The sequence below is a fragment of the Asparagus officinalis genome, unplaced genomic scaffold, assembly GCF_001876935.1.
Source record: "Asparagus officinalis unplaced genomic scaffold, Aspof.V1 AsparagusV1_Un273, whole genome shotgun sequence".
NCBI lineage: Eukaryota > Viridiplantae > Streptophyta > Magnoliopsida > Asparagales > Asparagaceae > Asparagus > Asparagus officinalis.
Window position 1 is genome coordinate 62,325 of NW_017972538.1, and position 16,139 is coordinate 78,463.

The window sequence follows — 16,139 nt, forward strand, 5'->3', positions numbered from 1 at the left end:
CACAGTCGAAGTCTTGGGAGATGAACCTTTAGTCGCTACTGTAACTGAAGAGTCTTCTAGTTCACATGAAATTCTTTCAGTTAGTATTAATAATCATTCACAAGATTAGTGGGTTCTTGATTCGGGTTGTTCCTACCATATGCGTCCACATAGGAATTGGTTTGTCACATATTAGTCTATTAATGGTGAAAATGTCTTGTTGGAAAATAACATGCCTTACAATACTGTTCGGATCGAGTCAATTAAGATTAGAACACATAATGATATTGTTAGAAAATAGAGCAATGTCTGACGTATACTAGAGTTAAAGAAGAACCTCATTTCTTTAGGCACTCTTGAATCCAATGGTTTTATGTTTTTGGTTGAAGGTGGAGTTTTAAGAGTTAGTAAATGTTCTCTTATTGTGATGAAAGGAAAAAAGGTAAATACCCTCTATATCCTTGAAGGCAGTACAATGATAGGTGTTACAGTAGTGTCATCCTCAGAGGATTCAGATATTAACACTACACGTTTGTGGTATATGTGGTTAAAGCATATGAGTGAGAGATGACTAGATGTATTGAGCAAATAAGGTCTGCTTTGCGGTCAGAAAACTAACAAGCTAGACTTTTGTGAGCATTATGTTAGCGACAAACACCATAGAATCTCCTTTAGTACTGGTGTCTAAAGAACCAAGAGTACTTTAGATTATATCCATTTAGATATTTAGGGTCTCTGTCAGGTTTCATCGAAAGGTTGAGCTCGTTTTCTGCTAACATTGATTGATTATTATTCTAGAAATGTTTGGGTGTATTCTTTGAAGCATAAGAGTGATGAGTTTGCAACCTTTAAGCAATGGAAGGTTATGATAGAGAAGTAAGTATGAAAGTAAGTGAAACGCCTCAGAACTGACAGTGGGATGGAGTTTGTTTCATAGAGTTTGACCAGTTCTGCAAGACTGAAGGTATTGTGCGTTATCGTATAGTTCGGCATAGACCACAGTAAAATGGAGATGAAGAAAGGATGAATAAAACACTTTTAGAGAAAGCTTGATGCATGCTCTCTAATGTTAGTCTGTCAAAAGATTTTTGGGCCGAGGCAGTCAATACGGCTTGCTATTTGATAAACAAATCTCTTTCTACAGTAATTGATTTTAAAACTCCAGAAGAGGTATGGTTTGGTGCCCCTGCTAATTACTCTCATTTAAGAGTATTTGGTTGCTCTGTTTATTTTTATATTAATGATGGTAAGTTTGAACCTAGAGCAAAGAAAACTATCTTTCTAGGATATACTACTGAGGTGAAGGGATATAGATTGTATTGTTGTGATCCTAAATTACCTGAATTTATTATTAGTAGGGATATTACTTTTGATGATAAATACTTGCTTTTTCCCAGAAAGGAGTTTGTTATTGATGCCACAGTTACTGAAAAGGAGTCTAGCAAGTAGGTGGAGGTAGAGAACTCTGTTTTAAAGGGAGTGTTTGAGGGCGCTCATGTTGAACCAATTAATACTGTGAAAGGTTCAACTTTAGATGCTGATACACCATATGAGCAATAGAACAATACTGCCACCGGGAGAACAAAAAGGCGGATCCGACCTCCTCAACGTTATGTAGACATGCTTGCTTATGTTTTGAGTGTAGCAGAATCAATTGAGATTCTAGAGCCTTCTAACTACAAGGAGGCTATTAGTGACAGTGAGGTTGCAGATTGGACTGCTACGATGAATGAAGCGATGGAGTCTCTTTACAAGAACTAGACATGGGAGTTAGTGAAGTTACTAAGGGGACAGAAAGTCGTTGGTTGTAAATGGGTCTTCAAGAAAAAAGAAGAAATTCTAGATACATATTCTGTAAGATACAAGGCACGCGTGGTAGCGAAAGGCTACCGTCAAGCTGAAGGTGTGAACTTCAATGAAGTATTCTCTCCAGTTGTAAAACACACCCCAACCCACGCGTTACTTGCCATAGTTGCTCATTTCAGTTTGGAGCTTGAGCAACTTGATGTGAAGACGACTTTTTTACATGACGAGCTTGAGCAGCAAATCTTTATGCATGAGCCAGAGGGGTTCATTATTGAACGTATAGAAGATATGTGCAGGTTGAAGAAATCTCTTTATGGTTGAAACAGTCTCCCAAATAATGGTATTTGAGATTTTATACTTTTATGTTTGAGCATAGTTACTCTAGGAATAAATATGATAGTTGTGTTTATCATAAAAAGCTCAATGATTATTCTTTTGTATATTTGCTTTTGTATGTAGACAACATGTTGATTGCAGCTAAAGACGTGTCAGAAATCGATGAGTTAAAATATCAACTAAAACATGAGTTTTAAATGAATTGGGTATAGTAAAAAAGATTTTGGGGATGGAGATCCACAGGAATAGGCGAGAAGGAAGTTTATTTCTATCTCATGAGAAAATACATCATAAAGGTGTTGGAGAGAGTTGGCATGCTTGAGGGGGCATTTAGGCATTCTTTTAATCAAAGGTTTATGTATGTGTTTTTCAAGTAGAGAAGTTGAAGAAGGATGATTATCAATATTACTGTAGTCATAAGTTTAATTTAAAATTAGTTGTATTTGCAATTATAACTATTTGTTTTGATATAGACTGTCACGAATATGTAACCTTTTTGCAAAATAAATTGTCAATCAATTTAAGCACGACTCCTCAGGAGGGTAAAAAAAACAGTTGGTAACATTGAAGGGTTTTTCACAAGTTGTAGGCTAATCAAATCCGTCGCTTAACCTGGGTTTGCTCTAGATCAACAATCATGTTAGTTTTTCGGTGAGGCTTAGTTGCACTTAAATACCCTACAGTATCCACTACTTTGCACTTATATACCCTCACCTATTTTTGGCAACACTTATATACCCTAAAATTTTTAAAACTTGTACTTATAGACCCTAACTTTTTAGCAACACATGTATACTCTAAAATGTTTAAAACATGCATTTAAATACCCTGAAGTTAAACTGGCCAAAAAAATGTGGGTGTACAATTACAAAGTAGGGGAAACTATAAGGTATTTAATATAAGTATGTCTTCAAAAGAAGGGGAAAAAAGAAAGAAAATAAAAATCATAAACTTACTCCACATAGGGCTGTCCAAACGGGTCGACCCGGATTTTCGGGTCCACACCAGGCAAAATGCCTAGCCCAGACCTGGGACCGGACCCAAGTGAAATTATCCTATAGGGGAGTGAATAGGGTATATGCTAATCTAATCCCATATTAATGTCAAATAAAAACTTATTAATAATATCCTAGTAATTATGATATACAACAAGATATATGAGCAATGATATGCAATTAAACCAAGGACGATATAAACATGAACACAATATGCAAATGAGATAGGGCACAAATAACAAACGCAAACACACAATATGATCACGAAGTTCGGTCGTCCTCGACCTACGTCTCCTCTCCCCACTTACGAGGAGAATCTCCACTATCTCAACCGGTTTTCAACATTCACCAAAAACATTTACAACTTACACAATCGGTTTTCTATCTCACCGAAAACTTTCACAACTCATACAATTGTAACTACACTATACACCCTCTAAGTGTTGGCTTAGCATGTGTCAACTTCCTCAAGTGCTTGGATTTACTAACTCTCCCTAGGCTATACTACCAACGCCACTCCTCTAGGAATTGACCCCGTCTCTCATCACACACTTTTCTCGGTGTCCTTGGGTATTATAATGTGTATCTCATAAATAAGCTCAAATACAAATTGTTTTGTTCTCTAACAAGATGAGAACTCAATTAAGCTCACACTCAAGGGATGACTCACCACAACCCAAATTATACTTAATGTGAAATACTAAAAGCTCAAAGGTTGTGTGTGCATTCAATGAGTAATAATCAAAACTAAACTTAATATAAAATCTAGCTTAATGACAAAGATAATCAATAACAAATATAAATATAAGCTAGAAATTAAGTTTAGTAAAATTTCTCTAAAAATAACAGTGAGAGAGATTGAGATTGAAGCCCAAACAAGAACGAATAATCTCCTCTTCCTCTTGTGAAAACTTCTTCACAAAACAAACTTGAAACAAACTCTTAAACACCCTTAAACCCTTGTTAAAATTGTTTTAAAAACTTTCTTGAGTCGGTAGGAATGTTTAATGCAAAGGGGTATATATAGGTTACAAGAGCCAAGCCCAAGAACCTAGCAAAAACCAACAAAACATCAAAAATAATAAAATCAGGAAAATAGTCATTACTGTGCATTGGCTCTATTGTAAGTCAAATTATGACAGGTATGAGTCAACTTATATAGTATAAGTCGACTTGTTATATAATGAGTCGACTCAGCAGATTAAAAATACCATCTGCACAACACTTTATAAGCCGATTTGGTACTGTAGCAAGTCGACTTAAAACGTGCACATGACCTGATATGAACAGTAAACATTAACTTTAAACATTATTTAAAAATATTAAACAAATTCCAAAAAATATAAAAATATGGAAAATATTTATAAACATGAAAATAATCATGTTACAAAAGGAATTTTTAAAATATCATTTCCCGTTTATGAAATCTCTTTGTTTTGCAAAAACTCACAAATACGTATGTGTATATAAAATACTTGATTTTTGACTTTTAACTTAAACCAAAATTTGAAATCTTTTGAATGGATTTTATTGACATTGACAAAAGATATAAAAATGTATATTCTAGTCTTTAATCCATAAATACGTTATTTTCCCAAAATGTGATAATATATGAAACATATGAATATGTATGGATATATCTTATTTGTTTCATATTTATATGGATAAACCAAAAACAACTTATCCACATAAATATATGTATATAAAAAAATATGTATGTATATAAATATATCTATTTGTTTACTTGTGGTTGTGGATAAATCAAAAAACGATAAAACAAGAAAATGTGTGTGTATGATTTGAGCTTTAAGTATTAACACACATAATATAAAACACCTAAACTAATGTACCCAAGCTTGATGATCTTCAATTAGCTCATCTTGGTTATGAAGCACGATTTTGAATTACAAATGGCTTCATTCCGATATTCCACCAACCTCCTTTGAATGTTGTAATGACCATGAATTTTCGATACTAGTTAAAATAATTTTTCTGATACTTTAAAATATTAAATTATTATTTTGAAAGAGTCTTTATATTTTTTTGATTTTCTAGAATTTTCTATAATTTAAATTCCTGGTTTATATTTATTTTAATAGTTTTTTTGATTATAAATTTAATTATTATGGTAAAAACTTTTTTAATCAATATTTAAATTTTTATTCTTGTTATATTATTATTATTATTATTAATTATTTTATATTTATTTTATCATGATTTTTCTCCTTGTATTTCTCATTAATTCCCTCCCTAAATCATGCACCACATTCCCTTGTATTTCCCCTCAGATTCCCTCTCCTAATCTAATTCCCTAAATCTCTCCTTAAATCCCACACCACACACCTATCATTCATTGATTTTTATTTTAAAAAACTTCTTATTTTAATCCTCATCATCTCTCTCTCTCTCCAATCAATCACTCACCCTCATTCGTTCTCTCTCCTCTCATTCTCTCTCTCACTCATTTCTCTCATCTCATTCTCTATCTTTCTGCTGTCCTGCACAAAGAGCAACGCTATGCTCCACATCTCTGCTCTTCTCGTCTCTGCTCTCTGCTCTCTCTGCTCTCTTCTCTCTCTGCTCCTCTGCTCTCTCTCTCTCTCTCTTTTCCGATTGTCTACTACCACCACCCCTGACAGACTTCCGGCCCACCACCGCCTCCACGAACTCCTTAGCCTCCTTCCCCACTTCACACCGCCGGCGATGGTTGAACTATGCCCGCACGAACCACCAAACAGCGCTCGCTCCCCACTTCCGCGCCATCCAACTGCCAGATCTCCCCCCCGACACCGCCCTCCTCAGACCAACCCGACATGTAAACCCTGCCATACTCACTCCCCTTTTGCCGAATCTACACTACAACCCCAGCTGCACCTCACCCCGACACCCACCGCACCTAGATCCACCCTATCACTTCGCAACCAACTCCTCACTCAAAACCCCCGCCATTCGCCATCGCTCAGCGGGTGGGGGAAACCCCTCGGACCACTCACCACTGACGACGCACCACCGCCCCTTCCCTGCTCGCTATCAAGACCCACTACCCCAAGATCCGACACTATTGCAGATCCGCACGCTATGCAGACAGCCACTGATAGCAGCTGCCAACGACGCCGTCAAGCCTCAAACCGCCACATCACCCACAGTCGACTTGTTCGATAACAACCGAGGCAAGATCCCTCTTGCTCATTGACTCATCATTTTAATCTGTTATGAATCATACGCATAGATTAGACTGTGATTTGATTATGGTGTAGTATGAATGTTGTGATATTATGAGTGGATTTGTTGTTGGATGGTAATAAAGAATTTTAAAGGAAATTATTTTGTAAAAGGATTATTTGAATTAGCAAGTTTATTATTTTAAAAGATTATTTTAGAATAATTATTATAAATTAAAGGAATTTATTTTGTGAAAAGAATCATTTGTTTAGGAAAATTATAATACCTTAAAATAAATTATTTTAGAAAAAGATTATTTATGATTACATTGATGCTGCTTATAATGTACAATTCTTAGATTTAATTATTTTGACATGTCATGATATTGTTGCACATGATTGGTTGTATTCATTTATTATTTCCTTATTGTGATTGAGAACCATTAGTAGTTCATAACTTAGTGGCTTTGCGCATCATGAACAAGACTTGGTGACATGTGTGTGTGCGTTGACTAAATTTAGGAGGTGGACCAAAGATCTATTTAAGGGGGGTAGAATGTAATGACTGTGAATTTTCGATACTAGTTAAAATATTTTTTGGTATTTTAAAATATTAAATTATTATTTTTAAAAGAGTGTTTATATTTTCTTAATTTTCTAGAATTTTCTATAATTTAAAATTCTGGTTTTATATTTATTTTAATAGTTTTGTTAATTATAAATTTAATTGCTACGATAAAAACTTTTTTAAATTAATATTTAAATTTTTATTCTTATTATTATTATTATTATTATTATTATTGATATTAATTATTTAACACTATTTTTATCCTGATTTTTCTTCTTGTGTTTCTCCTTAATTCCCACCCTAAATCATGCACCCCATACCCTTGTATTTCTCCTCAGATTCCCTCTCCTAATCTAATTCCCTAAATCTCTCCTTAAATCCCACACCGCACGCCTGTCATTCATTGATTTTTATTTTAAAAAACTTCTTATTTTAATCCTTATCATCTCTCTCTCTCTCTCTCTCTCTCCAATCAATCACTCACCCTCATTCGTTCTCTCTCCTCTCGTTCTCTCTCTCACTCATTTCTCTCATCTCATTCTCTCTCCTCTTTTCACACAAGAGAAAACACCAGCCTTCATCTCTCTCTCTCTCTCTCTCTCTCTCTCTCTCTATGTGTGTGTGTGTGTGTAAAGACCTATTTGCTGGTTACGGTGTTGCTATACCTCTTTCATTTTATTCATTGCACATTTTTCCTCATTATTTTTTTATATATAGTAATCTTTCTGTCTTAGAGTTGGACACACTAACTTGGAAACAACCTCTCCAAATGTGGGGGAAAGACTGCGCACATCTGACCCTCCGTACAATGGTGGGAGCCTTGTGAACTGGGTTGTCCTTTACTTGGAACCAATAAATAGTCTTACTATGTGATGTTAGATAATATTTTTTGATTTGTTGGTATATTAAAGTCAAATTTTCCCTGAATAACTTTCTATTTTCATCTTATATGCGCATGTGCGTGTCTATACTCATAATGTTAAGAAAGATAAGAAAGTTTTGGTCCTCGCTGTCTCTACTGAAGAAGGAAACAAAAAAGCATTTGAATCATCTTTTGCAATTCATGCCCCAAGGTTATGATTCAGTTAATGAATTTGGATGTTAATAGATTATTGGAAAGTTTTTTAAATAGATTTTCTTGTTTGATCAGACCTGCTCAAATCCTACTACCCTGAAACGGGTTGGGTTCATTTCCAGTTTGCTTTATTCTTATGCTAGTTTCTCGCATATGATCCTTAATATTTCTTGCATCTCATTGGCTGTGCTCATTTCTTGTCCAATCCTATTACTTTAGAGAAGATGTAACAGAGAGGAGATTTTGCTTATGTTTTATACATATTTTAAATTGCAAGCTATGTGAAAGCCTTAACAATACTTTTCAGGATTAAAAAAGTCTAGGTGCATATAAATATCCCTTTTATTGTTCTTTTTCTACTTGTATCATTCTCTTATATGTGTTTTTGCATCATGATTTTTATCTTAATATTGCTTTATTCAGCTTTGAATTTTACTAATGACTGAACCCAAAACTTGAAACTTGAACCCAAATCTGCTTAAGACTGACACTCCTTGATATAGCTTGAACCAAGACTGAAGGTGTTATGTGCATTTTAGAAACTCTAAAATGGTCCAGATGTTATTTGTACTCCAACTGACCAACATAGTTCTTTCCTTTTTCTCTTTTCCCCTCTATGTCATATCTGACACCATATTAGTTAGAATCCTGAGTTAGAGTTGAACTTTCTTTCTGATAGTTGAATAGTATTTCTGATAAAGACTTGTGTGAGAAATAGGAAGGCAACTTTAGACCATAAAGTAGTTATAGTAACTGCTATAAGCTATAAGCTCAAGGTGAAAGGAGTCAGTTGCATCATGGTGTTTAAGGGACTATAGGGGACACATGAGATGGGGTTAGGGGGCACTCGTACAAAGGTGATGTTTGTTTTTGTTAGAAGAGAGTATGAGTATTAGTTTAGCATTAGTTTAGTCCCACATTGCCTGTGAGACTAATTTGTAACTGACCACCACCGCCCCTCCCTGCTCGTTGTCCAGACCCACTACCCCAGATCTGACGCCATCAAACCTACACAGTTCTCAGACAGCCACCGATAGTAGCCCCGCGGCGACGCCGTCGGCCTCAAACCGCCACATCACCTGCAGTCAACTCGTTCAACAACAACCGAGGCAAGATCCCTCTTGCTCATTGACTCGTCATTTCAATCTGTTATGAATCATATGCATAGATTAGACTATGATTTGATTATGTTGTAGTATGAATGTTGTGCTATTATGCGTGGATTTGTTGTTGGGTGGTATTAAAGAATTTTAAAGGAAAATATTTTGTAAAAGGATTATTTGAATTAACAAGTTTATTGTTTTAAAGGATTATTTTAGAATAATTATTATAAATTAAAGGAATTTATTTTGTGAAAAGAATCATTTGTTTAGGAAAATTATAATACCTTAAAATATATTATTTTAGAAAAAGATTATTTCTGATTACATAGATGCTGCTTATAATGTACAATTATTAGATTTAATTATTTTGACATACCATGATATCGTTGCACAGGATTGGTTGTATTCATTTATTATTTTCTTATTGTGATTGAGAACCATTAGTAGTTCATGACTTAGTGTCTTTGCGCGTCATGAACAAGACTTAGTGATATGTGTGTGTGCGTTGACTATATTTAGGAGGTGGACCAGAGATCTATTGTAGGCTATGTTTGCTGACTTATAAAAAACAAGAAGAGTTGGGGTGGGAAAGTCTTTGTCCATGTGATCGGATATGGCTATTGATGTATCTTCTAGGTTCACACCAGTGAATTCGTGTAGTCACTGGGGTTGGTTTGTTGGGCTAAAGTGAATTTGTGTAGTCACTTTAGTCAGTGAATTTGTGTAGTCACCCAGTTTTGCTTGAGTTCGGACCAGGCCGAAATCGGATTGTGTGTAGTCCTTTGACCGATTCGTGTAGCGGTATTGGATGCACGTAGAGGATTCATGAACAGTCATTTATCCAAGAATATAAACGTTGACTCTATGTGAGATATGGACCAGTGAGCTATTATAGGATGGTTAGTTACATGACCTCATTACTAAGATGATTGTGGATTCTCGTGAGATGTGGATCAGTTATTTTTCTTTTTATACATAGATTGGGATTAAATTTAATTATTTATAATTTGAGACATATGGTATATACATGAGGGTTTCCTTGTTTGGATTATTTCGCTCGACGTACTATGTCTCGTGTTGTAGATTTTTAAGTATTAATTCCATCTTGTTGTATGACCTCGTTACTCGGATGTTTATGGATTCTTCTAATTGTTATACTCTAGTGGTGGATTGCATTTTAATTTTTTAGATTTCTAATTACACGTTTGATTTCATTTCTGTTCTTGCATCAGTTTTTGTGTTGGTCATTCGATCGTTTCTATTTTTTGTGGGGTCTTGCCGTGTGCCATGCACGCTGACGTACACCTATTTTCTCTGGTGTACGTTAGATTTAGAGGATGAACAGGTCTAGCTTGGAGACATGCCAGAGTGCTTTGTAGACCGAGTAGAAGAAAAAGCCGAAGCCTAGTATTTCTTTTATTAGTTGATGGTTCCATTTTACTTTTTTAGTTCTTTCCATTCTCGCTTGATCGATGTATTTTATATTCCTTCAGTATTCAGTTGGTTGGATTTGTATCAGGGCATGTTGACCCGAATATTATGTCTGGGATGATATTTTAGTTGTGATATATATCATTTGGTTATGAGTTGTTTATTATATTCTCACTACTGTGATCGGGGACCTGTGCCGTCGCTTTATATTGCATGACGCTTAACGTATTACATTGAGAATAAATGATTTTTATTTATTCTCCTCAATCTAATACGTCAGGGGCTTATTCACGTTCTGATTCCCTGGTATTTTGGGAAACGAGGCGTGACAAATGTCATCGTTAAGCTTAATTCTAACCAACCTCTAACGAAGGATCTTTGTGTAGAATACCTAACAATCAAATGCAACCACTCGACAAATGTTGTTAGGAATTGTTTGTTAATCATCAAAACTAGATTATATAGTAGGCTCATAAACATGAGATCTAACACCGGGGTGTCTGGGCTAGGCTCTCTAGGCCAAATCGGGCTGGGTTTCAGGATGTATATTTTATTTTCTTTTTTGATTTTTTACTAAAAATTGATTAAAAATTAGGTTAATCTTATCATGTTTATATAAGTATGTATTAGTATATATTTACATATTACTATATTAATATATAGCTATATATTATATGTAAGTATACATTAGTATATATTATGATCATATCATACTATAATTATATATAGTATACATTAGAAATATACATGTAAGTATATATAAGTACACATTAATGACAATATACACTTAAAAAATATATAATATATTTAAAATTAAAAACCGGGCCAGACTGGGCCTGGGTCGAGCTTTAGCAACTCAGCCCGAACTCGGGCCCGGAGCCCGGTAGGCCTGGATTTTTCGGGCCTTACCTGGGCCTGACTGGGTCTGGACTAGACACCGGTCGAGCTCGGGCCCTAACCCATCTGAATAGCCCTAATTCCACTTGGTATTAAATTAGGTTTTGCTCTTATCATATGATGCAGGACGGTTAACTAACAATTTCGTGGAGGATTCGGACAATCACGAGCTAAATTCAAATTTATACATATTATTGACTTTCGCAAAGAAATAATCATATTTTTCAACCCATATGGCAGATTTTGACATATTATACATGTAAATCGCCTATCTCGATGAGACGAAGCCAACTATATTGTTAGATTTTTAAAATCTCATTAGTAATACCTAATTTTGGTTGAAATCTGAAAATAATTAGCTATTAGTTTATTTTTAGTAATAAACTTGGAGTCTATTTAGATTAGGAAATAATTCAATTTTAGAGTCAAATTAGATTAGGAAGCAAATTCATTTTTGATTCATGATTTTTTTCCTCTATTATAGGGAGTCTTTTTAGAATAGAATTTGATATTTTCTATTTTTTTATAATTCTAGTCTTACTAGGAGTCTTATTTGTTTTTCTATTTAAGAAGAGTCATGTAACCCTAAAGGAGAATAATATTTTTTTTCATCAATAAAATTTCTCTTTTAATATTTCTTCTTGGATTCGTAGATTGTTCTTTGTGGATTCAGTGAGCACCCTTGATGGATTCCGAGGTTTTTTTACTTCCGCTCTGCGTTAATAGGTATCAGAGCAGGTTCCTCCGATCCGATGGCAGGCGATTAAGCCCCTATTTCTCGAACTAAGTTCGATGAGTTGAAGATCGATGTTAATCAGATGAAGACTATCATAGAACGACTTGCGTCGACAGTAAAGCATCTGAACACGGTAGGAGTTCAAAATCGCGTTAATGGTCGCCAGCGACGTGATTCGACTCCACAGGATGAATTCAACAGTGACAATGAACCTACGCAAGACCTTAGAGCTGGGAAGGGCACTAAAGAAGCAATAAAGAAAGAAGAACCACCTCCAGAACATAATATTTTTCGCATGAGATACACTGTGATGCAGAAGGTTTGTGATGTTATCATTGATAGTCATAGTAGCAAGAATCTTGTCTCTTAGTGTATGGTGAATAAGTTAGGTTTGAAGACAGAGAAGCACCCACGTCTCTACAAGTTCGATTAAATTCACAAGGGCAATGATGTGCAGAACGATGAGATGTGTCGGGTACCTTTTTCTATCGGTCACACCTATGTTGATGATGTTTTGTGTGATGTGGTCGAGATGGATACTTGTCATATGCTTTTAGGTAGGTCAAGGCAATTTGATATTGGAGCTACCCACAGAAGTAGAGACAATGTTTATATCTTTAAGAAGGATGGACGCAGAATTGTACTTATGCCTCTTATAGAAAAGGAGCCATTTAAGATAAAGACCACTGAGAAGAAGTGACTCTTGGTGACAAACAACAAGGCTTTAGGAGAAAACTTGAAGCAATCTGAAGAGATTTATGACTTGGTTATAACTAAAAAAGAAGAACATGCCCCTATCGAAATTCTTCCTAAGGTGCAAACACTCATTATGCATGAGATTCATGATGCTGATGGGGATATGATAGTGAAGATAGATAATATGCATGATATTTTCAGAGAGGTTATGAGCGATATTGCACATATTAATGATGTCCTGATGGAGGAGAAGGATGAAATAGAGAGTGAGGCAATTGATGGTATGTGTGAATTGCTTGGTGGAGGGCTCGATGCAAAGAAGATGAAAGAATTATGTCTGGAGTATGTGGGAGAAAATTCTTATTTGGAAGCAATGATCATCAATAATTTCAACAACGATTAGATGATACCGCCGACACTAGAATATGGGAAGTAGCAGAGAAAATATTTGGAAGAGTTTTTCAAGTCAACTATAGAGCCACATGTCGCCAATTACACACATGTCATGGGAAAGATTCATACATAAGATTGATACAGAAGAAGTCCTAGCAGATGAGGTAAAAGAACAAATGGAGAAAATCAACGCTAAATACAAGGCCGATGTTGATCGTTGCAAGAGAAGAAAATTATTTAATAATGAAGCTGCTATTCTAACAAATATAAACTCGGGGTCGAGCTTCTTTCAACAAGGGGAGACTGATGCAGGACGCTTAACAGACAATTTCATGCAGGATTCGGATAATCACGAGCTAAATATAAATTTATACATATTATAGACTTCCACAAAGAAAAAATCATATCTTCCAACGTAGAAAGCAGATTTTGACATATTATATATGTAAATCGCCTATCATGATGAGACAGATCAAACTAGGTTGTCAGATTTTTAAAATCTCATCAGTAATACTCAATTTTTTCTGAAATCCGAAAATAATTAGTTTTTATTTTATTTTTAGTAATAAAGTTGGAGTCTATTTAGATTAGGAAATAAATTCAAATTTAGAGTCAAATTAGATTAGAAAACAAGTTCAATTTTGATTCATGATTTGTTTCCTCTATTATAGGGAGTCTTTTTAGGATAGAATTTGATACTTTCTATTTCTTTGTAATTCGAGTCTTACTAGGAGTCTTATTTGTTTTTTTATTTAAGAAGAGTCATGTAACCCCAAAGGAGAATAATATTTTTTCATGAATAAAATTTCTTTTTTGCTTGCATTTACTAACCTCTTCGCTCAGTTCACCGTCACCAAGTTTGTCTCCTTCGGAAGAGACGCCGAATGAAATATGAACTTTTCATCATCTTTAGTGAATGTATACTTCTGAGCCCGCCTCTCGTAGATCTCATATCTATCCCATAAGTACGGATTGCCCAGTATAACTTGAAAAACATCTAATGGAACTACGTCGCACGTGACCTCGTCAATATATAACTCATGGAGCCTAAATCTGAAAGTACATTGATCAACTACACTTTGTCCCGACTCCTTCTGAATCCACCCCAATGGATATGGCTTTAGATGCTTGATTGTCTTCAGACCAAGCTTCTGAACCAAGGCCTTGGATATCAAATTCTTCTCACTGCCTGGATCAACTATGGCATACACCAAACTGGTCTTCACCTGTAACTTAAGAACAAAGAGCTCCTCTCTAGGGTCATCATCCTTTTTCGTGATCTGTTTCCCCGTCATAAGATTGAGACTATTATTGGGTTCTGTCATCCCCGGGACTTCTTTCAGAACTTGAGCTATCACGTATGGCTTTTCTCCTCCTTCTTCTTTAACCCCCTTGGCTTGAGATGAGGATACTTCTCCCAGCACCGATCAGCTACGTGCCTTGTCTTCTCGCAATGACTACAAATTAGCCCTGCTTTCCCTGAGTCACCCTTCTTCTTCTCCTCCTTAGATTGAGAACCACTAGACTCGCCTCCAACTTATTTTGCATCTCCCTTTGCCTCGTTGCTCCTCTTCTGTTTGCCTTCAATGGCAATAGCCTTCATGCTCCCCTCTGCAATAGATTCTACCATGAATAACTTCATCTCCTTCCGGATGTAATCGTTCAATCCCTCTATATACTTTATAAACACGGAATATTTCTCCGTTGCAATGTTAAGGACCATCGCCTGCTGCTGGAACTCCGTGGTGTATTCTTGAACGGTTTGATTGACTCTTTGGTGCAAGCCGTACCACTTCTACCAACGCTCTTCAAGAAATCCCACTGGGTTGAATTGCTTCCGCAGTAGTTCCTTGAACTTGTTCCACGACACCGCCTTCTTCTTCTGCTTGCAATAGGATTTTCACCACGTCAACGCGTGCCCTGAAAAGCTTCAATGTCGTGAATACAATCTTCTCTTTTGACGAATAGCCATAAAGGGTAAAATACGTCTCCATACGCTCGATCCAATCGTCAAGCCTTTCGATGTCAACACTCCCATCATAAATAGGAATCTCTAATTTAAAATCTATCTTCAAATTCGGGTAAGAACCCTTACTTCCTTGATGTTAAACAGTCTTGACGGCCTCAACCTCCTTGTCTGAATCTGAATTCTCGCTCTCTTCATCGGACTCTACAAGTTCCTTCCAGCCTTTCGAAGAAGATTCCTCCTTTTTGTCCTTTCCTTGTAAAAGATTGACGAGCTCTGTGAGAGTCGAATCCATTGTCTCCATCTATTTCTCCAATGCATCAAGTCTCGCTAAATTATCCCCTTCAGTCATCTTCTTCTTCCTTAATCTTTGAACTCCTTCTAAAAAAATAAGGATCTCACCTAGCTTCTTGTATTACGATCGAGTAAGGACCATACACAGGATCCCCCCTTCACAGGATCTAATTGCTCTGATACTAACTTGATACGAGTCGCTGGATGAGCACCATTGATCGTGGAATTATCAAGAGTGGTTTAAGAAGAAGACGATAGAAAACACAAGAACAATTCAGTTTTAGCGAAGAAAAATACATTCTCTAGATTATGAGAATAATAGATTACAAATCCCTCTCTCACAATCTCTCTAGAATCAAGAACAATCTTCTAGATTATGAGAATAATAGATTACAAATCCCTCTCTCACAATCTCTCTAGAATCAAGAACAATCTCCCAATTCTCTCTAAACCCTAATCCTCTAGAATCAAGAACAATCTCCCAATTCTCTCTAAACCCTAATCTCTTGGTTAGGATCTCACCTCTCTAATTTCTCTAATTGTTTAGAACACTAAAATAATCCTTTTTTTTAGAGTTTACAACGTGGATGTCAAACTTGTAATTAAACAAACCAAAACTAAACAGGAAAATAGGGTTCCAAACGAATCAAGAAGGCCTAGGAACCCATCGCGGTCGACCGCAGAGGCACGTGTGGTTGACTGA